The sequence below is a fragment of the Labrus bergylta genome, chromosome 4 (assembly GCF_963930695.1).
Source record: "Labrus bergylta chromosome 4, fLabBer1.1, whole genome shotgun sequence".
Taxonomy (NCBI): domain Eukaryota; kingdom Metazoa; phylum Chordata; class Actinopteri; order Labriformes; family Labridae; genus Labrus; species Labrus bergylta.
In genome coordinates this window covers 5,373,167-5,398,108 of record NC_089198.1, presented here as the reverse complement: position 1 = coordinate 5,398,108, position 24,942 = coordinate 5,373,167, and the positions used below count along the sequence as shown (strand labels likewise).

The 24,942-nt window shown below is 44.4% G+C and overlaps 1 protein-coding gene across 4 annotated transcripts in view; it reads right to left on the bottom strand.

The window, feature by feature from the left end:
- LOC110002051 (disco-interacting protein 2 homolog C) overlaps positions 1–24,942 on the bottom strand; it is a 148,818-nt gene that overhangs the window by 75,422 nt on the left and 48,454 nt on the right. The window lies entirely within an intron of this gene.

Genomic DNA, 24,942 nt, shown 5'->3' with positions numbered 1-24,942 from the left:
AAAGGTATCCATGAAGGATGACTCAGGCTCTGCTCTCCTCCCTTCCTTACTCCCTCCCTTCCCTCCCTCCTCCCTCCCTCTCCTCTCTCTTCCCTCTCCTCCCTCTCTCCCTCTCCTCACTCCCTCTCCTCTCTCTCTTCCCTCTCCTCACTCCCTCTCCTCTCTCTCTTCCCTCTCCTCACTCCCTCTCCTCTCTCTCTCTTCCCCTCTCCTCACTCCCTCTCCTCCCTCCTCTTCCCTCTCCTCACTCCCTCTCCTCTCTCTCTTCCCTCTCCTCACTCCCTCTCCTCCCTCTCTTCCCTCTCCTCACTCCCTCTCCTCTCTCTCTTCCCTCTCCTCACTCCCTCTCCTCTCTCTCTTCCCTCTCCTCACTCCCTCTCCTCCCTCTCTTCCCTCTCCTCACTCCCTCTCCTCTCTCTCTTCCCTCTCCTCACTCCCTCTCCTCTCTCCTCTTCCCTCTCCTCCCTCTCCTCCCTCTCTTCCCTCTCCTCACTCACTCCCTCTCCTCCCTCTCCTCCGTCTGTCTGTTTCTCTCAGTTTTCTGGATGACGTCACCCGGCTCACACACGGTGTCTGTATCACATCAGAGCCGTTCAGCCCAGCGAGCGAGAGGAAACCCTTCCACTTCAAACTCCCTGAATGACACAGAGGGAGAGCTGAACGTGGGTCACGCTGACCCAGAGAGGAGATCAACACTTCACAATAAGTTCAAAAGGTGGACGTTGAGGAGAAACAGTCCTGAATGTGAGACATTAAAACACATCATGTGTTCACTCTTTCTGAGGATGCACTGCAAAAACTGAAACGTGAGGAAGTGTATTCATCTTATATCTAGTCAAAAATTGCTCCAGTGTCGTGATGATCCTGAGCGACCCGGTTCTATTGAACGGCTCTTTAGTAAGAACGGATCCGAGTAACGCTTGGAAACCGCCTTCTTCATTTTGCTTTAATGATCTCCCTGATTTTCATCTTCACTCTTTTATCACCTGTTCCCTCCTCTCCCCATGAGCAGAGAGAATCAGCCATGAGAGGGGGGGGGGGGGGGGGGGGGGGGGGGGCGAGGTGGGCGAGCGAGCTACAGAGTGAGAGAGCGACATTAGTTACAACAAATAACCCGAGTGAATCTCTTGTTCTGCTTATTTTAAATGTGATTATTTCATGCTACACAGCGACACACTTATAAGCTTAAAGTCAGGGTTGGTGATTTCCTCCAAATACACTTTTAATAACTCAAGTTCTCTGAATAAGGAACAAAGAAAATCTATCGTCTGTATCAGTTGTAAGAATGTAAAAACTTTAAACAAAGTCTGCCACGAGGTACCAATCTGATGAAGGAGAGGAGGGGTGCAGACGGAGCACTGAGGGAATGCTACTTTTAAAATCCTGCTAGTTTTTAAAAATGACCAACCCTGTCTGTCTGAATGTCTTTTATCAGGAAGTTTTGGATAATAGTGAGCATCACTGTCTACCACAAGGGGCCACATCCTTCAGGCCCAGAACTAATTTTCAAGGAACAAAAACAATATTTTAGACCATTGTGGATTTAAGAGCAAAAACAAAGAGATTAGACGAATGTATTATGCCTCAATGAGAGAGGAGCTGATGATGAGTTATTCTTCTTGCACAGCTGCTGCCTTTTTTAAATCCTTCTGGCTCAAAGTCGCCTGGATGTCGCTGTCGGTCCACATGTTGTAAACAGAAACCTTTCTGCTTAGTGGCGGCACATGTTTAAAAACTGCAGCTGAGATAAACACCCGGGAGATCTCGACCAATCACATGGTGAGGTGACATGTTCAGGTGTTCACATACTTTGGCTGCATGCTAATTAATCCAGTTTCAATTTCAGTTTTGGAGCCCAGCCTCCTTTCCTCTACAGCACAGCGTGGGCTTGGCCCCTCCCACTGAAACAGCTGCAGAGCAGAGAGCGCCACGGTTTAAAGGATGACAAATATCTATTTCCCTACTTATTTCATTTACATGCAAAATCTTCTTTAAAGTGTTAAAATCATTGAAGGTTGATAAATGCATGTGATCCAGATGTTGTAAAATCGCTGAGTCATCACATCACACAATGATCGTGATCATGATTTGATTCATATTCCTGCAGCCGTCCCTGCTTGATGCATTCATACAGCACGCTCTGCACAGAGTGAAGCCACGGTGCTCTATCACCTCCCCACAGAGAGAATAATATCAAGAGAGGAGAAACAGCAGCACTGAACCACTCTGACCATATACAGTAAGAGAGAGAGAGAGAGAGAGAGGAGAGAGAGGGAGAGAGAGAGGGGGGGAAAGAGAGAGAGAGTGAGAAAGAGAGGAGCGAGAGAGAGAGAAAACAAGGAAAGGTAGACAAAGAAATACAGAAATGCAAAGATATTTTGGAAAAAGAAAGAGAAGAAAAGGATAGTAAAAAAGATGAGGACAGATTAAAGGAAAGAGAGAGAGAGAGAGAAGGAGAAGGAGAAGGGAGAGAGAGGAGGAAGGGAAACAGAGAGTGTTGCATCCATCCAGCACCTAAAAAGGAAACAGAGTTGACTTTGTTGTTTCCACACTGCAATACTGTATTAGAGACAGGGAGAGCAAGAGAGAGAGAGAGAGAGAGAGAGAGAGAGAGAGAGAGAGAGAGAAATGGAGGGAGAGAAGGAGAGCAGGAGAAAGAAACAATAGCGGTGGAAAAGAGAGAAAGAAATAGAAACACTTAATGTGACTCGAGGTCGTTGGAAGCCAAGAGGGAATAAAAAGCAGAATATGTTTGCAGACACTTTTGTACTCGGCTCAAGTAGAAGAGAAGTCTGAGAGAAAAAAAAACTTAAAAGCTTTTTTCTTTTTTAAATCAGCCAAATTGGAAATCAACATTTTTTGTTGTTGTTTTTTTTTGAGTGAGAGTCGATGTAGACGCAGGCAAAGATCTGGAGCTGAGGTGACAAACACTCACAACTCGCCCGCCTGTCAGTCAACTAAGCCACACCCCTAATCAGGTATAACTCTAAACCTTCATATAATAATAACAGATATGTTTTCTGACAGCAGAAGTTTCTGCTTGGTAGAGACTCCAGCACTGAGACTACAAGTTCACAAGAATACTTTTCATTAGCACACATCTACACATCAGTCAGTTTAGATGACTGAATACTGAAGTATCTAAAATGATAAAGTGTTCTTTATATTCTGTATGGTTAAAGCATTCACTCTAAACAAAGAGATAGGAAACCAGATACACACACACACACACACACACACACACACACACACACACACACACACACACACACACACACACACACACACACACACACACACACACACACACACACACACACACACACACACACACACACAGCATCCATAAACACACATAAACACACACACACACACACACACACACACACACACACAAACCTGCATTAACAGTTCAGCCAAGAGGAAACGCCCAAGGACTCCCCCGAGAAAGAGGGTGAGGAAACCACACGCACACACACTGCAGGTTGTGTGTGTGTGTGTGTGTGTGCAGTTCAAGGCAGCAGGTGTTTACAGTCACAACACGCTGAGTCAGAAACTGAAACTCACCTCCACACAGGTACACACACACACACACACACACACACACACACACACACACACACACACACACACACACACACACACACACACACACACACACACACACACACACACCAAGCATGTTTGTCACCACACATTTGTACTTTGCTTTACATGGTTTTGAATTTCACCACTGTCAGGTGCAAACACAGACCAGCGTCCGTCTTCTTTATATTTTAGATTCACCCTAAAGGTGGATTCAGTCGGAGAAACACTTTTTCCAAGTAGAAAATGATGTTTGCGATGCTCAAAAGATGCGACTCCTCATCTACGTTGGCCATTTTGGAGCCTTTTTTTGACCTCCTTGTTTGGCTTCCTGCTTCTCTTAAACATCTCAAAGCGTAGATGCAAAATGAAAAAAAAAGCCACACAAGCTAAAGCAAACAGCATCTCCCCGCTGAGCCACAGACAAAGAAAGGAGCGCACGACTTGCCAAAGGCGTTAAAATAACACATTTCACCCTCCGGCTGTCGTTAAAACGTCAGACGGATACATGCAACCGTCTTTTCCTCATGGCAAATCATACCAGTTATAATATATGTTAGTTGGATTTAGTTTGAATAATTTACAACCGTCTTCTGCACTCCTGGAAAAACAGAGCTAACTGTGGAGGCTTCGGTTCCTTTGAAAACCATCACACACACACACACACACACACACACACACACACACACACACACACACACACACACACTAAGAAGGTGCTGGTGGAAAGTTCCCATCACAGCGTTATGATGGACAGCATGAAGCAGTGGAGGAAATGAACTCGGCTTCATTAAACTGCAGACTGAATGAATCCAGTTCATCAGACTGAAACGTGTCCGTAAATCATGAGTGAATAACAAATAACACCGACTCATGTTGAAACCATCGACTGTAAATGTTAATGTTTTAATCCTGAGTGATGTCATCCTTCTGTTCCTGCAGGGGGCGCTGGAGGCTCATCAGCAGCAGCCACCATGTTGGAAATGCTGTCTCAGTCTAACTTTCAGTCAATCTAACGACAGGCTGAGAGCTGGAGCTGAGGCGGGTTTAATAATAGTAATGTATACTTTATTGATCCCACGAGGGGAAATTTGTTTTTACACTCTGTCTAGTTAACATGCTACAGAAACATAGGCTGAAATACACACACATGCACAAACAGGATCCTATGGACATGCACTAATGGAGAGGTTTCAGAGTGAGGGCTGCCCGCAGTGGGCGCTCCTGAGCTGGTGGGGGGGTTAGGTGCCTTGCTCAAGGGCGCCTCGGCAGTGTTCAGGAAGTGGACTGGCACCTCTCCAGCTACCAGGCCAATTTCCGGACTTGGTCCGGACAAGCTAATACACCTTGAACCAGTGACCCTCCGATTCCCAACCCAAGTCCCTACAGACTGAGCTACTGCTGTTTGTCAGAAGTGGGATTCGAACCCACGCCTCTGCGAAGCCTCTTGATGAACCGTTACATTGACACGCCCACCTGTCAATCATGTCAGCTACGAGCCTAACTATGAATGACACGTATCGTTTTCAAAATCAAAACAGAGCCGTTTAAAAAAATTCACCTCCCGTACAGTGTGTGCCAGTGATGACGATAACTAATCAGACCTATTTGTTTTTTTGCTGTAAACATTTTAATCTATGCTGTAAAAACAGCTTTTTTGAATGGGTGTGTATGTGACTTCCTCTTGTTGTCCCTGGAGCCAGCCTCTAGTGGACACTCGATGAACTGCAGGATTTTGCACTTCCGCATCGCCTTCATTTCTTAAGACGTTAAGACTTTATCGTCTTGACTGCAGTCAACTCAGAGTTCATTTTCATTGGGGGTGAAGTAGCAGAGAATCACTCCCGTGATTCCCCCACCAGCCTCAACGCCATCTTTTGTTATTGTTTTGATTGAGAGCCACCTAGCCATTACTGTTTAGACGGGTGGATCAGAGCAGTGAACCAGACTAGCATGAGTCAGCAGTTTTTTAAATTCGTCACCACAGAGTTTAGGTAACACATGCCGAGTGCATATGGTGTTGTTTGTTGAGTAAGTAAAACAGTTTGTTTACTTAGTTAAAACTATGCAATGCTAATTCTGTTAACCCGTTAATGGCATTTTCCATTATGGCTTAGCTTCATGCTAACAAAGTAAGATATAGGCTACACCTGGGTCCATCTTTTGAGAAATTGTGCCCGCCCTGGAGAACAATGCACCAGCAGCCACTGGTCATCCTGAAGTTATAAATGTATCCTGAGGACACTTACGGTAACTTACTGTAATTTAAAGGCCACAGGATCAAGGTCAACAGAGTTCGCCTCAAGTACAGAAACAGAATGAGGAGTATTCACACTGTGAGCCAGAAAAGATGGCACAGCACTCAGAAGAAGTACGACACATTTTTTAAATTTCTATAGCCTTAAAGCAGGACAGCTGGTCAGCCAAAATACATGCTAACTTTTAAAAGCCAAAGTTAGCGGAAAAGTCGGAGAAATAAAACCTTAAAAGGAACTTTTCCTCCCATCTATGGGTTAGAAAAACAAACACAGAGAAGCTAATACACCTTGAAACATTTCTCCAGTAAAGCTTCATAGATCCACAAACACACAGCTTCCATCACAACACAGCAGAGCGTCCTCTTTACTCACCGAGCATAACGCTAACAGGCAGCAGGAACCACAAACAGGAGTCAAACCGGGCTTCATGCTCCTCTCAGTCACAAGCCTCGTCTGTGGTCCTCCCAACACTCGGCGTGTGAAAACACTGCTTCCTTATCCCCCCATTGGCAGACACACACACTCACACACACTCTAAATTAACACACACACACAAAGACAGGCAGCTTATACGTTTCAAAGAGGAGCAGGTCGACCTCCTCTGCACAGACAAAAGGCTGAAGGTGTCTGCTGACATTTAAGAACGAATGCTGCCTTTGTTGTAAACATACACACACAAACACTTGTGTGCACACACACACACACACACACTTGTGCACACACAGTGAATCAGTTGGCAATTATCTCTCGATTGACTTGCCTGTTTTTGTCCCTCCCCCGTCTCCCACACAGGTGGTACAGTCCAACCTGCCTGCCCAAACAGGCTGCTCGACGACATCAGCAGAACAAACAAATTGGTTTGTTTGTTGGCCGACTTCACAGGGAGGTGAGCGAGAGGACAAACACACACACACACACACACACACACACACACACACACACTTCCCTCTGGGTTTGTCTTCATATCCCAAACCTCCAACCTTGAGGATTTGTGGATCCCTTCTCCAGCTGTTACTATGGCGATATCTGACATCTCAATGTGGATAAAACGTGTTGTTTCTGCAAACACGTCTCTGAATCCGTTTAAATACAAAAAATAAAATTCCTGTCAAAAAGTTAGTCCTTGTTCATTACTGATGATTCATTAACATGTAAATATCTTTAAATCTGGGCTCTAATATAACTTAATTCTTGGGGTCTTAGGGCACATAGGCAAAGTTGTCCCATACTGTGCTTAAGCTGGGTGGGGAGTGAGTGTGTTTCCCCCAGTCAATAAAAGTGCACAGGTGAGTTTGGGAGGAGATAAAATTCAGCAACTTGACACCAGTCAGACCCGCGAACATGGCGAATGCAGAGGTATAACGGCAGAGAAGAGAAAATATAAATCATAGTAAGGCGAAACTTCTGGCGGATAAAGCTCGTTCGGAAACGAGGGTGAGCCTTGGGTTGGCTTCCACCCGCTCTCGGGGACATAAGGAGCGGCTTGGTCCCCCTCTCTGTAGGACAGGCAGCTGCCAAACGACGGCAGTTACCTTGTGCTAGCTTGCGCAATTATCGGCTTTTCCATTAAATCGAAGGTGAAATGTAATGAAGCGTGATGCTGCAGGTGGTTGTTGGGTCGGGTGTGTCTGTTCTCACAACCACTGTCAGAGGATGTGGACGTGCGCTTCTGGTGGTGATGAGTCCAGGAGGAGGAGGGGCCAAGTTTGAATGTTGTGTTCACAAGCTAGAACGAACAACGCTACTGACTCCACCTTTAAAGGTCAAACAAATATCCACGATTCACCAACATGTCTTCAAAAGTAATCATTTTTACCTCACAGAGAATATTAGGTGAGGTATTCTTCTGCCTTGATGGGTTTGACTTTGAAGCCGGTTGAAACTGAAATAAGTGTGTGTTAGTTAGTGTGTGTTAGTGTGTGTGTGTGTCTCACACATCCCGGATCCTGCAGCCGGTAGAAATTTGCCTACAGAGGAGATTCTGAAAATAGAACCGGATAACCTTTGATACGCAATACTGCTGCGGTCCCACTGTGCCGGCGCGCACACACACACACACACACACACACACACACACACACACACACACACACACACACACACACACACACACACACACACACACACACACACACACACACACACACACACACACACACACACACACACACACACACACACACACACAGTCGGTCAGATGATATTGATCTTTAGGGTTGAAATAGTGACAGTTCGATCTCTGACAAACACATAAATCACCCAAACACACCTACCCTCTTTTTTACAGCAGTTTGTCATTCATTATGTTGTAGCAGTAAAACTAAAACGCTGAGCTTAACCTTGATAGACTTATCAAGAAATGGGTTTAAGTCCACCACCAGGGGGCTCTCAATCAAAACAATAACAAAAGAAGAGGTCGATGCTGGCGGGGAATCATGGGAGTGATTCTCTCTGCTTCACCCCAAGGCAAAAATAAACATAAGATAACAGGCATTGCTTTCATGAGAGCGGTTACAGGATGACAAGCAAAATAAAGATGATGAAAACGCCAACAAACTGGGACCATGCAGCCGTTTGAACTCATGTTAAGTTGGTTATAAGTTTCAGCTCTAAGTCGGACGTCATCTGACACCCAATGCAGGCGCACGCCCAGCTGGTGCACTCAGCTCCAGAGTTCAAGGAAAGTGAAAGGAAAATCCAGCTGGTCCAGATAAAATACAATTCTCTCTGCTTTCTAACCGGCCTGTTCTTCCCTGCTGTGCTTTTTCTTTTTTCAGCCTTAAGGATGAAAAATTCACATTCAGCCATCACCACTGCAAAAGACTGCAGACACAACTTGAAAGCTGGTGAAAAAAGACTAAAGATACAGCCTGATACTGGTCCGCATGTGAGAAAATATGACACTGATCACAGTAAAGACTTGATGGAGATCACTTCAGGATCAGTCGATAACCTACAAAGTGCAGCGTAATCAGGGGAGCCCGGTGAGCCTCTAACACAAGCTGCTGTAGAGCAAATGAAAATGGGGTTTTAATGGGTTTAACAGAGTGAGGGAGTGTGTGTGAGTGTGTGCGGACGCCTTATCAAACCCTGCTAAAAGCTTCTTAGAGGAAACCCACAGGGGCGACCACACACACTTAAAATAGAACCAAACTCCTCAAAATGCACAGTGCACAAAGAATGGAGCTCTCCTCCGGCTCATTTAGAGGAATATGCAGGAAGTCAGTTCAATTATCAGAAGTTATAAGGTTGTGTTTAATTTGTTTTGTGTATCAGTTGCATCTGCCAAGAAACGTTGCTGGCTGTGTGCTTTAGCCAAAAACACCAAAAAAACAACCTTTTTACATGTTTGTTTCCCCCCCTGCTGCGTCAGAAAGGTCATATTTCTGCCTCAGGTTTGTTTGGCGCTAAGCCTGGAAAATATTTCAAAAAGCAGACTGTTATGAAGTTTGGCAGAAGGTTACAACAGCAAATGCTACAAATTCAACCTAAAAACAGGTTTAGTGATCTGAATTGAGGGTTTTCAACACATGGCAACCACAGTACTTAAGACATAACACTAGAAAAACAAAACAATAAAAAGTAATAATCAGTGTGAGGCATTTCATTATTTTCTATTTAAAAGAGCTAACAACAGACACAACTACTTCAGTTTTGTCCGAGTGAAGCAGTAGAAAACTGCTGATCCTCCAGGTCTTTATGTCCTTGGAGCATGCTTTGATTCTAGTCAACAGATCGCCTCATTGATAGATATAGCAGAGTATCGTCTGCATAACAATGAGTATTTATGCAGTGTTTCTACATTTATAAGTGGAAAAGAAAAGGACAAGTACTAAACCTTGTGGAACTCCATGACTTACTCTGCATAACATAAAGGTTGTATTGTAAAAAGGAATTAAACCGACTTCATTTTTATAATCATATAGTTTATTGTGGCTACATCCTAACTTGACGCAATTGTTGGACTACAAAGTCACATTTTTAAAGTACCGTTGCTATCTAAGAATTTCTTGTCAAATTAGTAGAAAGAACTTTTAATCTTTGGTCTTTGTTGGTGTATTTACAGTGAGGATCACCAAACATGGGTTTTCAGTTAGCGATGCAAGAATGTAGCTACACTTCGCCCAAATTTCTTCGAATAAGCAAAACTTCTTTACCGACACCTAGCAGCAGAAAAATCAAGATTCATTTACACTCTTATCCTGCAACGTGTCTTTAAAAGTTCATTTCTAGATGTGCTGCAGAAGACAACAACCCAACAACAGGGAATAACACAACATACAAACCTTAAAAAAATCAAATTTTCAAGTCAGACGTTGGTCTGAAAAAGGTACTAAAAGAGAGACTACAGCAAGCATTATGTTGACATGTGAAATCCAAGTGACAGGAGTGATGTGTTTAGGTGTGACATCAGTGTTGGGGAGTTTGTCCTTAAGGGAAAAGACTGAAAAGATCTGGGCGCAGGGAGTAAGAAAGAAGCCCTCTCCAATGACTCAAAAAATCAGACATTTTCTTTGAGCGAAACACTTGAATTCTTTGGCAGACATGTTGAGTTGGCTGACAGACAGATGTTTTACTGGGCAGCTCCCAGATGTGTATATTTATAGCGTTAGTCCGTGAGGCTAAATGTTCCTCTTCCAACATAAATCAAGACTATAAAAGCGTACAGCTACTTGTAATTTAAAGAAACTATTTTAAAACATCAACAGGTATAGTTTTTATGCCCATGCATTACATCCATCGCTCTCCTGCCTCCACCGCTTCCTTCTAATTCAATTACATCCGCCAGCTGCAATCTGGAGAAAAGGAGGAGGAAGAGGAGGAGGAGGAGGAAGTGGTGACCCAAGCTTTGGCTCTCAGTGTAGCTGACTGTGATCTCAGGGGGGAACAGAGCGGCTGAGCAGCTGTGTTAGCCAGGAAATGTTCAACAACACGGCACAGAGAGGTGCAGTGCAGCAGCTAAGAGCAGCCTGAGTAAATACAAATCTCTCCTTAGGTTTATTTGATGCCTTGCTTTCATATTTTGTCACACAGAAGCAGCAGAATCAAGAATTAGACTGTTGAATAATGGCTGCATTGTGTTGGATTTCCACCTCCGTTTTTTTGTGTGTGTTTCTCTGCAAGTATTTCTGAAATTATTATGTTTGTGATTGGCTAAACATAAGTACAAAGCTCACAGGTTCTTTTTTTTGGGAGGGTTTATTTTGTGTGCCTTTATGTGCAAGATAGGAATCAGGGAGAGAGAGAATGGGGAAAGGAGCAACAGGTCGGATTCAAACCCAAGCCACCCGCTTGCAGGAATAGCCTCCGTAAATGGGGCACTACTCCGCCACCAGGCGCCCCAAGTATTTGGCTTAATGCAGGTGTTTACTCAGTTTTGTTCATTTTTGACTTTGTATCATTCATGCATTTGCAGCATGTTTTCTTCGTTACAGTCGTTGCATTTTGTCTGCACTTGTTTTTGAACTCGTTTTGTTTCTGAATCTGACGCACATTTCTCCCAGATTTCGGCAGTTGTAGCTATTTTTTTGTTTGCTTGTTTGTTTGTTATAACTCCTTTTTTTTCAGGGTCAAGATAAAACTTTAACTCTCACATTTCAGAATTGATTTCCTGACACACTTTTCATTGAAAATAAATCCAAAACAATGCTTATTGAGAATAACTCTCTAATCAGTGTGTTCAAACGTTACTAAAATACAATCCCACAGTGATTGTTGAAACGTCTACAAGGTGTTCCTTTGTCATCAACCTTTCTCCGTCTCCAGCCACGATTTCTGAACATCTTTTGACGTGCAAAGAAGTCTTTTTCTGATTTTGTTTTGAAAGACAAAGAGAACGGGTTCAGCTGTGGTAGTCATGAGTGATGCAGATAAAGCTTTTAAATTCAAATCAGTGCAACAAAATGATTTTAAAGTCTTTCAGCTCTCTATACAAGACTAAAGAGCACCAAACTGTACATACATCTTATTCACACTGACAGAAGAAGGCTGAAAAAGTGGACCAGTGCACCCTTCAGCACCTCCGGGACCCAACAACTCTCAGTGACTCTCCCTCTAGAATCTCCCGTGCCTCTCTTGCCCCGGTGCGGAGAGACAGCAGCGGAGGTAATTCCACAGTGCTGCTGGGAGTCAGCTGCAGAGCTGCTTGGCATGAACCTCGTGTTCCTCTGGCTGCTCCACCCAGCAGACCGAGAGGAAATGCCAGCGTGTGCTGCTAAAACAATGTGGTTTTAATCTGAGAGGAGAGCGGGCCTTTAAATCTGCGGCTCAGTTTCTCTCTCTCTCTCTCTCTCTCTCTCTCTGCTTTATGAAGAAAAAACACTCCTGAGGTTTAGTCAGCAGAAGACTGTCCAGAAAACTTTTCAATCCTTGTTTTCCTGTTTTTTTTTTTTTTTTTTTTATCTCTTTAGGATATATTGTTTTTGACTTCCTTCTTCCTCCTCATCTCCCTCCATGCCTCTTCTTTCAGATGTGTCTGTGGTCGTCACCTTACTGTACTGAAGTTATCTAGATATTTACAGGAGTGCAGATGTGGAAACGGCTTTAGAGGGGACATGATGCTTTGCTATTCAAACCAAAGCAAACATCAAACTTTAAACTACCAGAAGACAAAGCCTCTTGTGAGGAACGACAGCGTCTGACAGGAGATGAAAATGTGCCCATGATTTAAAATAAAACCCATTTAGAGGACACGTCAGGCGTCTTTTTCTCTTTAGGTTTGAGTTAACAGGACGGCCGAGTCGTCTCATGACCTCTCGGAGACTCCAGAAGAGACTTGTGAATAAAAGGTTTCTTTCCCGCTCCTCACCACACAGTAATGAGAGAGGCCGATGGTAGAGCTCTATGTCATTTTACGGCTCAAAGAGAAGCTGATTTTTCTTCTTTTTTTTTTAAATGTCATTTTCCATCAACAGAAATCTCAAAGACACAGCAAAAAACTCCCACACGTTTCCCCCTGAAACTGTACTCCACTTAACTCTGAGGCTGCTATGCAGGAGAAACAGTCCAGTTTCCTGCGGCTCAGAGAAGATTTAAAAGCTGAAATGTGAAATCCAAAGGGGCGTTACGGCTAAAACAGCCCCGACGCGACCACAGGAACTGGGTGTGAAACAGCAGCTCTGGTTTTCTCTGAGTGATGTTTGAGAGCGATCACGCGGGGCGGGCCGATGTGAGAGAGATAAAATCACAACATCTTCTTTCTATATCAGTCACAGGGGGGAACATACAGAATAAAAAGTGTGTGTCAGAATGTCCCGGGACAAAAGAGCTGCAGGAAACACAGTTTCCCAACAGTGTTTGTTTTTAATAGCTAAATAAACGTTTGAATTTCTCATTGTTGATGGTGATAAAAAACGTTCAGCTCCTTGTTGCCACAGTGGGTGACTTCTGTATTTACTCTTTTATTCCTTTGTGAGTTATTTAGTATTGTTGCCATGCCAACAAAAAACATCTGGAACACATAAGGAGGAACGCTTCAGATAGTGAAACATCGTTTTAAGGTATTTTCCCTTTAATTTAAAAAACTTAACAACTCCATCCTGCAAGCCTGAATTCCTGAGACTGGATCCCCGCCATGATGCCAACACACCGACACACCAACACACACCAACACACCGACACACACACACACACTCAAACAGCTGGTGCTTAACCACCTCTGGTGACCCCAATCGTTCCAACTGTACAGATTGAGTTTCCGCAGCATCTGTCCCCGCCACATGTGTGTGTCTAACATGGCTAATATGTCTAATCCCCCGACCCACACACACGCACGCACGCACGCACGCACACACACACACACACACTGAGACCATGGGTGGTTGTATCAGTGGTGGTGAGAGGATATCAACAAATCAAATCCCTGTTTTGACCCGCTAACAGAGCAGCTGAAGACTCTAATTGCGACAAAATAATCTCAAACTGTAAGGCATGTTACGGTCTCTGCAAAGCAACAAGTAAGTGAGAAAGAAAGGAGTAAAATATGTGAACTTTAAAGAAAGAATATGAAACATTTTACTCATAAATAAAGCAGAAATCAAGTATAACGTGTCTCTGAGTCCTGACTGTCTACAATGAGGGAGAAGCTCGAGTCCCGCTGGCTGTGTTGTTGTCAGAGCCGTGTTTACATGGACGGGACGGCCGGCTCCTCCCCTTGTGTAGAAAAGCTGTTTTAGTCAAGAACTAGAGAGAAGAAGAAGAACATACTCACTGATTATTTGAATATCACATAAGTGTTTTAGAGCATGCAATGTGAAGCTACGAGCTAACTAAAAAGCGCTAACATTAGCATGCTAACGATGCAGGACACAGGTGATTACAGCTCGAGCAAAAGACAATTTTGTCCTCTGCTTGAGCTTAATGGTGCTTAATTATGTTGCGTTCTAATTGATAACTCCTTCATGTGACCTTGAGTGGAGAGAGGTTGGAGGTGTGTCTCTGGAGGAGAGCGGAGGCTTCAGAATAGCGGAGGAGTCTCCAAACAGCAGTTTGTTTTGGTTTCATTCTGGTGCTCAAGGGCGACACCTACTGGATCAAAAACGTTGCACATTCTTCCTTTAAAGTCTAACCTGAGGTTACAGGATTAGTGTTGCGCTTTAACTCCAGAACTTTTTATGCACTAGAGGTTGAACTTGATGAGTAACCAGAAAAAACTCAGGCTCACTGATGAAGCTGCTGTGTGTGAAGAGTTGAGAACAGGTGGGTTCTGCTGCACCTCCTGATTTAAACCAGCCACGCTGAGCACACCGAGGGAGAAGTCTGCAAATAAACACATTCGCCTCTTTCTAAATAATTTGCTCCTCCAGCAGCTGACAGACAGATAGACACTCTGTCTCCACCTCAGTGCTCATTTACATTTAGATGAGCCCATTAAGATCCATAACCCACCAAACACAGCAACTATCACCTCCTCCTCCTCTCCTCCTCTTCCTCTTCCTCCTCTTCCTTTTTAAGATCTGGAAAGAATAAATACAATCACAGCATCCAGCTTGAGGTGGGGGTGGGTCTGATAAAGGTAAATAAATATGATTAAGAACGATGGAGAGGAGTGATCAATCAAATGAAAACATTTCATCATGTTACGTCTTTGGAAGAGTAAACTTCAGATTATTTATCGATTCATTGTTCTGCACGCAAGTTTAATCCCAAGTGTCCTTTAAAAGAAAAGACAACTGGCTTCTTCAATGTCAGAGCGATCAATTCTCAACTTGAGCGCGAGAGAGAGAGAGATGGAGAATCCTTATGCTCAATATTTGGCAGATAATGAATTGGAAATAGAAAAGTGCTGTAAACACGAGCTGTAAGGAAGAGCTTCCTCACTGGCAGGAAACAAAAGCTGGCTGGAAGGAGGTAGGGAGGTATAAAGTCTGAAGGAGACCCCAGACGCAGAGGACAAGAGCCTGAGGCAGAAATAAGAAGAGTGGGAGTGGGACGCTGAGATTTACTGTAGGCTGTTAAATGGGGGAAATATATGCATAAAGGTTTGCTCGAGGTTTCTGCCTCTTAAAGGAACTTTTCCTCTCCACTGTAACTTTGCTTAGTGCTGTGCTCGTGGTGGATTAATGTTGGGTTTTTGTAACATAATATAACAAAGAGTAAGGTCTTAATCTACTCTTTTTTAAAGTGTGATGATATATTATTTGTCATGAAGTGGCGCCATACAAATAAAGATTGACATTTTTTTTTAAATCAGAAAACACTAAATCAGCAGAGAGACAGGAGGACCACAGGGGCGCTAAATTCGACACACCCAGAGTTTCTCACAGGATCTTCAAAGGTCACATATCCTCCTCCTCTTCAGTTTAAATAAGTCTCAGAGCTCCTCAAAACATGTGTGTGAAGTTTCTTGTTCTAAATCCACTCTGATCCTGTATTTGATCATGTCTATAAACCCCTCTATTTCAGCCCTGCTCAGAACAGGCTGTTTCTGTGTCTGTACCTTTAAATATGTAAATGAGCTGTGTATGACCACGCCCCCTCACTGAAAGGGCTTGGGTGTACTCGGTGCTTTCTCGCTCCATGTACTAGTGTTTACGGTGAGAAGGCAGACTCAGAGGGCAGAACAAACACCTAGCTGTGGGAGTGTCACCCACCTGGGGGAGGGGCTACTGCCCTTTGTGATGTCATGAAGGGAAAATCTCCAAACGACCTGTTTGAGCACACATTTTCTGAAAAGTGGAGCAGGCAGAAGATGAAGAGGATGGACTTTTCTCATCATTTGTAGACAGACTAGAGACACATGTTAGAGTTAGAAGAACGTCTTCAACCTGAACGCAGCGGCTTTGTCGTTGATTAACTCTATCGACGCCGCGTAAGGGCGAGTTGATGCTGATGGAATCGTCGTCGTCATAACTGAAATCAATGTCTTGTATTTTCTGCTGCCTCACATGTGGGAGCAGGGAGGAGAGGGAGAGAAGGGGGGAGAGTGGCTCGGATTTCATTACATTCTCTGCAAGAGTGAGATGCCTGAGAGGCTCCTGCTGCCTGCTCCCTGCTGTGTGTGTGTGTGTGTGTGTGTGTGTGTGTGTGTGTGTGTGTGTGTGTGTGTGCGTTCTTTTACATGCATACACTGTCAGACTGTCTTTCTCTAATCCTCCCTCCCTCCCTCCTTCTCTCTCTCTCTCTCTGTCTCTCTCTCTGTCTCTCTTTCACACAGACAAAAAAATGGTATCTGTCAAGACTTTCTAAAATGGATTTATCCCACAGGGTCGCTCGGGGCTGCTCCCATGAGCCTTTGCTGCACCGAGAGAGAAAAAAGAAAGGGATGGTAAAACGAGCAGCAGATAGTTAGTGTGTTTATTTGTCTGTTTGTGTGGCGGTTAGCTGCATGCTTCGTTCAGGATCTCCTGCCAGCTTGGCTCATGTAACATTCATGCCAATAAACATTAATGAATTGAATTTGAGTAATAAAAAAAAAGGGAGGCAGCGACTGATGCATCACACACACACACACACACACACACACACACACACACACACACACACACACACACGACGAGGAACTCACACACCGTGACTCCCCGCCTTAACAACTCGCCGCCCAGCAGCCGGTCCATTTCATGCTCAGACACAAAAAAATAAAAAATGAGGCAATCGATCGACGAGAGGAGAAGAAATAAAGAAGAGATGACGAGCATCAGCGATGATTTGTGAAGCGATCACCACGGCAACATGTTCCTGTTGAAACGCAGAGCGAACACACTGATGAGCCACATGTTTCCATCACCGAGGAGGAGAAGAGATCTTTTGGTTTTTTTACACTAAGCTGCAGAGTTTCAACAGGTGTTGTTCTGTCTCTCTCCTCCAGCAGGTAGAGACGTCACACACACTCAGGCAGGAGGCTCATGTTGTTTCTTTAATCTTTTATTTTGTTGTTTTGATCAAACAGATCTGTTAAACTATTGAAGAGTCACAAACAGTCTCTTATATACTGTAGTACCTCAGCCAATAAGAACTCTTTGTTTGACTGATGTGTGTTACCTATGTGTGAAAACAGGATGTTGGGGGGAAAGGAGACAGGAACTGAGAAGCCGACCCAGTCAGGACACAGACATCCTGAGGAGACACACACACACACACACACACACACACACACACACACACACGCACACACACACACGCTAAGAAAAACAGACAATCGTCTTCATCAAAGGGATGACATGTTAACACAAAAACAAAACTATACTCGCAGTAAAGATCTCACATGAGGGAATGAAGGAAGGAAAACAGGCTACAACAACAGCCTACATTTCCCATAATCCTTCAGGGTTAGGAGAACACTTCAGACTGATGAACATCACAGAACATCAGAGCAGTCTCTTTTTTTCTGTGCGATTTCAGGCAGATTTAGGCCCGATTTTTAAAATCCATATTTCAGGCCGACCGCACATCGTTAGCCGTGCGGCGTCCAGGGAGGCACGCCAGCCGATCACGGCCCGATCAGCTGATGCCAACCAATCTGATACATTTCTGGCAATGTAAAATATTTGAGTCTTATGACTGCACACACTTACACAGTGTGAGCAGAGCCACAAGACAAGGCTCTTGTGAACGCTCCGTCCTGACTTGACTTGTACAGTGTGAGCTCTCGGGTCATCCCCAACAATCCGGTCGTACGGTTTAAGCACATTAAATCGTGAGGTTTTGTCGTGCATCTTAAACAATTCAGTCGTAAAGTGTGAGCTGACACTCCACCACGACTTTTCTAAAAAAGGGAAGTGTACGCCACGCTTTAGAGACTATATTTCACATCCTGCGGTTTACTAATCTTATTTAGCTACAACAGGGCGCTGACCTTCAAATTAAGACTAAACTGTGGGGTGCTGATGGCCTAGTGGTTAGGTGGCTTCCCATGGAGGCTCTAAGTGGGTAGCTCGTCTTCAGGTCTGACCTGTGGCTCCTCCCCCCCGCCTCTCTCCTGATTTCCTACTCTATCAATTTTCCTATCAAGACCCTGAAAAAGCGTCTTTAAAAAAATGAAGACTAAACTGTCTACAAATGTCAACATTTCCACAACACGTGAAGAGGCTGCTCCTCACCTGCCTGTGAGCGTACAGGTTGTTATTGTGTGGATTTATCACTATGCTTCCTTTGAGTCTTCTTGTTCTTTGCTCCTTCAGATTTCTGCTCGTCTGGTTTCACAGTTCCTTCAGTTCGTCTGCTTTGTCTGAATCATGTCTTCACTGTCAACTTTAAAGACGAGAAAAAAACAGAAAACCTCCAAAGTCTTAACACCACCAAGTAGTTTGACCAACAGGAGCGATTCCTGAAATAGTGAACATCGTGTGATGACACACAGAGCACGACCTTCACTGTAAATATTCAGAGCAGAAGAATGAAACATGCAGATGACCACAGAGGAGCGTGTGCAGTCTGAGTTACTCTCTTTTCATTTGACTTCCAACCATTTATCATCCTGCAGGCACAGCAAATAGTGCTAATGTACGCTCTTTAAAACAAGCTGTTTTGCATCATGGCACAGTCTTTTGGTGCTCTCCTGTTACTTGACCCCGAGCTCGCCGCCGCCCCCCCAGGGGATTATGGGAGAGAATACAGCAGAGGGAAAATCTGTGTTCAGCTCTGTCAGCAGGACTCCAGGGGAGTGATCGTAGATAAAGGTACACGGAGAAGGAAACTGTGTGCTTTGTACATCTCTAATCCCCGTCTTACATTACAATCTGTCCATTACCGCTCCCACAGATCCCTGCAGTCCTTAAACACGGGAACAGATGTTGCGGTTCTACTTGGAAGAAACCTGCAAAGACGTTACACCTCGGCTCACTAACAGCTGAAGAGATTAGGGAAGAAAAAACAAGAGTTCATTTCCCTCCGCTTATCTCAGCCTGGTTTGTTAAACATCTCACAAACTGTAAAAAAAAACACCTTTATCTTTCTCTACGGTGAAGAAAACAGAACAGACGAGTCAATCTCATGAAACTTCAACGTTGCTTTATTCTGAAATGATGATCACTCAAATTTATGTGGAAATCAGAACAATCACAAGCAGGTCAAAGGTCATTTTGGGGGCCTGTTGTGACTCACATGGTGCAGACGTAGCGCAGACAACACTTTCTGCATGTGTAGTGAACAACTGGAACAAAAAGTCTGCACAGATTTTTCTTGAAATCTGTCCTTAGAGCACCACAGGATTGAGTTCTAAAACCAGGAAGTAGGTTAGCATTTTATGCTATTTCATTGCTCACGCTCATGCGCCAAAGCCTGCTGAAACATGATTGGTCAATACAACCAGTAGTATAACAAATACAAAATCCAGACAACCTCCTACAGATTCAGATTTTTATTTTATTGTCCCACAAGGGGAAATTTGCGTTGCAACAGGAGCACACAGAAGACAAGAAACACAAGGACAACATCACCATGAAACATGAACAAAAACGAACTGGAAGATCAGACAACACAGCAAAATATAAAACCAGATCAAATCAGTCAAGAGCCCGTACCAGAATGGAAGTTCAAGTTATTAAAGTGCAAAGTGGAGGTGTGCAAATGTGCAATTCAAGTGCAAAAAGAGCAACAGATAGATAATTGTTGTTTCACATATTAATCTCACTTGGTAAAAATGAGACCTGGAGTCTTTTAGTCTTCCTCACAGGAGCTCTAAGACGACGACCTGAGGGTCAAAGGTCAAACTCACTGTGACGAGGGGGATCTGGGATTGTAAAATGTATGCTTTATCTGTAAATATGTGTGTTTGTGCCCATTCTGAAAGAGAAACACTTTTTACAAACCAGGAGCCATATTGATGTTTGCCCCCGTCTGACATTTCTCTTACAACATTTACTCCTCTCCTCTCTGGGCCTGCTGTCATGTTGACGGAGCTTCGACAAATTTCACGCCGTCACTCGGGGAAAAACGGCTTTGCAACAATATCATGAGGAGGCAACCAGGGAGAGGTCAAGACAGACTCGGAGGAGGATTTGTAATGAAGAAAAAAACAATGTTTGGATGCAGTTTTGATGAGAAGACAGAGTGCCTGAAGCTCTGCAGGGATGAAATGAACACACACACACACACACACACACACACACACACACACACACACACACACACACACACACACACACACACACACTCTCAGACTCAGTGTCCTTATCTGCCCTTATTGCCTCTAACAGCCGAGTTACCCCTCTGCTCGTCCTCATCAGCTCGACTCACTCTCCCCTCACTGAATTCATTCTTCGAGGACGACACCTCAGCAGCACCAACGCTCGTAAAAATCACTCATTCTGTAAAAAAGGCAGCGGCTCCGTCTGAGTCTGAGGTTAGCAGAACGTGTCCTGAATTAACTTTTCACTGCAGCTCTCGTCACAAAGACTTAAATAAAGCTCTCAAACATGAAGGGAAAACACAAAGTACACAAAAGGACACACACGACCAAGGCAGGAATCTTACACAGAGAAACTCAAAGACGAGGTGAAACTGAAGCTACTGCAGGGACTACCGCCTCGTTAGCATGAGCGACTGATCGGCATCTGATCAGCTGTTGTTTTAACTTACCAAATAAGTGGGGTGAAAGTGTTTTTAAAGGTTGTGGAAGCAGGGGTGGAGCAGTGATTTTAAAAGTGTGGGTGTTCTGATGCTAGTATATCACCACCCTCTAGCAAGTCAACACATTCTGTTTCATTTAATGTCCAATAACTGATGTTAGCTGACACATCACACAACAAGACAAAGTGACAAAAGATAATTAGACACTAACTTTATGAACATCCATTGTGAGTAACCCAGTTAGCTCTAAAAACCAGATTCAAAACTGCTCTTTGTGATGCTTTTATTTTGCTTTTCTTATTGCCTTACGCCTCAGTCTCTTTATTTCCGGTCTTCATATAAACTGTGCTTTTATTTTGAAAAACTGCAAAGGGGACTTCCGCTACATCGTAAACTTACGGGAGTAAATAAACAGAGCTAAAAGAACAACCAAGAGGAGAAAATGTTACACTAACGTTGTTTTGTGAGGTGGATTTATCTTAAAAACATGTTTGGGTGAATAACTCTCTCATGTGTTAGCTCTGAGCTCTGACTCAGTGATGAGTGACAGGAGGATTAAACGTAACTTTACCGTGCTTCAACTGTAACCGAACAGCTATGATTGGCTTAATTGTCACTTAATAAATCTTACTTGACCAATAGGTTTTCATCGATGACTCCACTGGTAAAAAGTGTGGGGGATGAAAATGTGTTTCAGTGAAAGTGTGGATGTCGCGGAAGTGACTTTAAACGAATGCATTCGCTTCACAAAGTCAGAAAACGTATATAAGATAACAGATTTCAGTCACTCTTCAAAGAGGAACATTTGCTTTTAAAGCAAGTTAGCATTTTCAACACGTAGCCTAGCATAACAGAGAGGCCCTTCGTCCATTCATATGAAAAAGATTTATTTAAAAGCATCCAGTAACAGACACCTCAGAGGATGTCAGGTGACCTCAGGCGTGAGGCTGGTTCTTAAAGGCCGGGCTCTGCAGGCTAAGCTAAAGCCGAGCTTATCTGTTTTGAAGCCACACGGGGTGACGGCTGTTTCTCCCGGGGTAAAAAAAACAAACAGATAAGATGCCACAGCTTGCAGTGGAGGGGCGGGGCCAGAGGTGGAGGTGTTATCACGAGAGGAAGGGACGCCTCCTTCAACAGGGAGCCGTCCTTTCCTCTCTCCTCGGCTGCTAACGCTGCGTCACACCAGATAAGATTAGCGGGCGCAGCAGCAGCTCGGAGGCCGGTAGAGATAACGGACGAAGAGGGTCAGGGGGAGGGGACGAAGAGGGGCGGCGAGAAAGATATGCCATATGCCATTCATCATATAGACTGAAAACCTGGACCCCTCAGTGCACCTGTCTTTTCATGCACGCCCTAAAAAGCTGTTTTTCACAAATACACTCCTGAATATGTCAGGAGGAGGGAAGTCTCAGGAGCCTCTGAACTTTCCACAACCGCGAGTGTCTGATTCAAACCGACACGAGAATCTGTTTTGCTGTGGACTGAACCCACCTGAGGGGCCGTTACCTTTTTTATCAGTTTAATGTGTGTTTGAGTTGAAGGAATCATCGGGACATCAACACTCCACCAGCAGCAGCAGTCCCCAACTCTGGCTCCAAATAGTAATATTTCTCAGCGTACGACTTGACGCGCCTCACCCGTCTTCATGTACATTCAATGAACGGCACACATCGCCATAGTAACCAAGTGTCTGTCTATGTGGAGCGGCGCAGCATGGCACATAGTAGTGATTATCACTAACACTAACACGATGCAGCAAAGACCAAAGTTTACAAAGAAGACGGTGAAGTAGCATGTTTTGATAACCCCGTGGTTCACCGTCCGGGTGTCTCTCAGCGCTCGTCGTCATGCGAGCGGGTCGTGTTGATAAAAACAGCAACAACAACAACAACGACACGACCGGCTCCGGTCAAAGACGGTTGCACAGAGCCGTAGATGGAGCAGTCAGTTGTTTCCCCCTCAGCAGGTGGTCCTGTGGAGGGAATGTGATGACAGACCGACAGAAGAACCTCTGGTATGCTGATCACACACACACACACACACACACACACACACACACACACACACACACACACACACACACACACACACACACACACACACACACACACACACACACACACACACACACACACACACACACACACACACACACACACACACACACACACACACACACACACACACACACACACACACACACACACACACACACACACACACACACACCTCTGGTTCATCTCTACGAACAGCTGGGAGTGTTTTTACCAACTCACACTTTGTCTTTAATTCTAAAAGTCTCCGGCTGCTCTAGATAAAACTTTTAGTACAATCCATTGGGTCCTGCTCTCATGCCCTTTTATGGGCATTAGTGGGCGGTTACATGTGCTAATGTGTAACCAGAAGACAAGAACACAGCTGTGAACAATTCAGTCCTTTAAGAACATGAATCTGACGGAGACTTTAAAAAAAAAAAAAAACATCTTAAGAACAACCGAAGCATGCGACCAGAACCTCTCCAAGATGGCGCCGCCGATGGTTGCCACGGTACTGCGCTCTCTCGTACTTGTACTTTTTGTACATAGAGAGCCCAGCTCACCAAAATCAAATTCCTCGTGTGTGTGAGCATAGCTGGCCAACAAAGCTGATTCATGAGAAAAACTTTGATATTGGTGGGCGAGGCCGATTGGCTCTTCTGAACGCCATCATGGCATTCAGGACATCGAGAAATGTGCACTCAAGTGTGAGTGTGCGCGTCAGATATCTGAATTTGTTTTCTTGCCCGCTCAGTTTGCACACGACGGATGCGTCGTGGTGTTTTTGGTGCAGAAAACAAAGAACATTGAAGAAGTGTAAAAGCAGGAAGCTTGTAAACAGCTGTACTCGTGTTGTCAGGGGACTTAGAGAAGAGGAAAATAACCCAGCAAAAATAAAATAAATGTGCTAGCTTAGCATGAGATAACACTAAAAGTGCTCGTAAAATGTCTCTCTGCAGCCCCACAAGAGGAGATGTTATTTCAGCAACAACATGGAGACGCCAAAGAATACCTAACCAGCCAGCCACACACACACACACACACACTCATGCACTCTGCATTGTACCTTTCTGAACATGCTGTATATCTATCAGTCTGTGCATTGTAGACCACGTCAGCTCCTCCCAGCTCCTTCCTGCACCACCACCATCATCACCTTCGCCTCAGACGGCCGCTCGTCTCAATCAATCTTTCATGCCGTCTAAAGCTGCACAAACATACGCTGGACGAAGCCTTCCCCTTCCTCTCCTGTCGGGGAAACGGGTTCATCGACACTCCGGGGACCTCTCACCACTCACTCTCTCTCTCGCTCGCTCGCACACTCTCTGACAGTCTGACCCACTGAGTATTTCCTCCCCGCTCCTCTGTGTCTCTACCTTTGTGCTGCTGTCTATCTCTTTCATCCGTTATTTCATCTCCAGAGTATTTTCTTGTCCGTCTGGCCTCAATATGTGACGGATGATGTCCGCGCACATCCAGTCCACACGCGCAGGGTAAAGTGCAGAACCCCCACACACACACACACACACACACAAACACACACAACTGACTGTAGATGCACCCTTGCTCCTGTTCTTCTCTTTGCACACATACTGTACATTTACTCATTGAAAATAAAGCAATGCAGAAATGTAAGTACATGCCTTTGTACCTGTGTGACAAAGGCATTTATTAATTAAAGGCTTTGGACTGAAGGGTTAGGGTTTTCATATCATGTCAAATTAAGATTTCAACTGCAGATTACTTACATTCTCAGTAAAACCCTAAATATAATTTTACGTCGTACAGTCACTTATTAAACCGTTGCACAATCAATAAGAGACATTTTTCTCTTGGGCTTTTATGTCTTTTTTTTAGAGATAGGACAGTTGATAGAGTCAGAGAGAAAAGGTTCAAACAGGGGCCGTCCGTTTGGAGGACTAAAGCCTCTATGCATGGGGCGAGTGGACTAACCACTAGGCTACCAGCGACCCTGGTTTCTTGAACTACAGCCGCCCCATGAGCCCCATAAACAAACCTGCTTTATTTTCCAGCAGCAACAAAAAAACACAAAATGC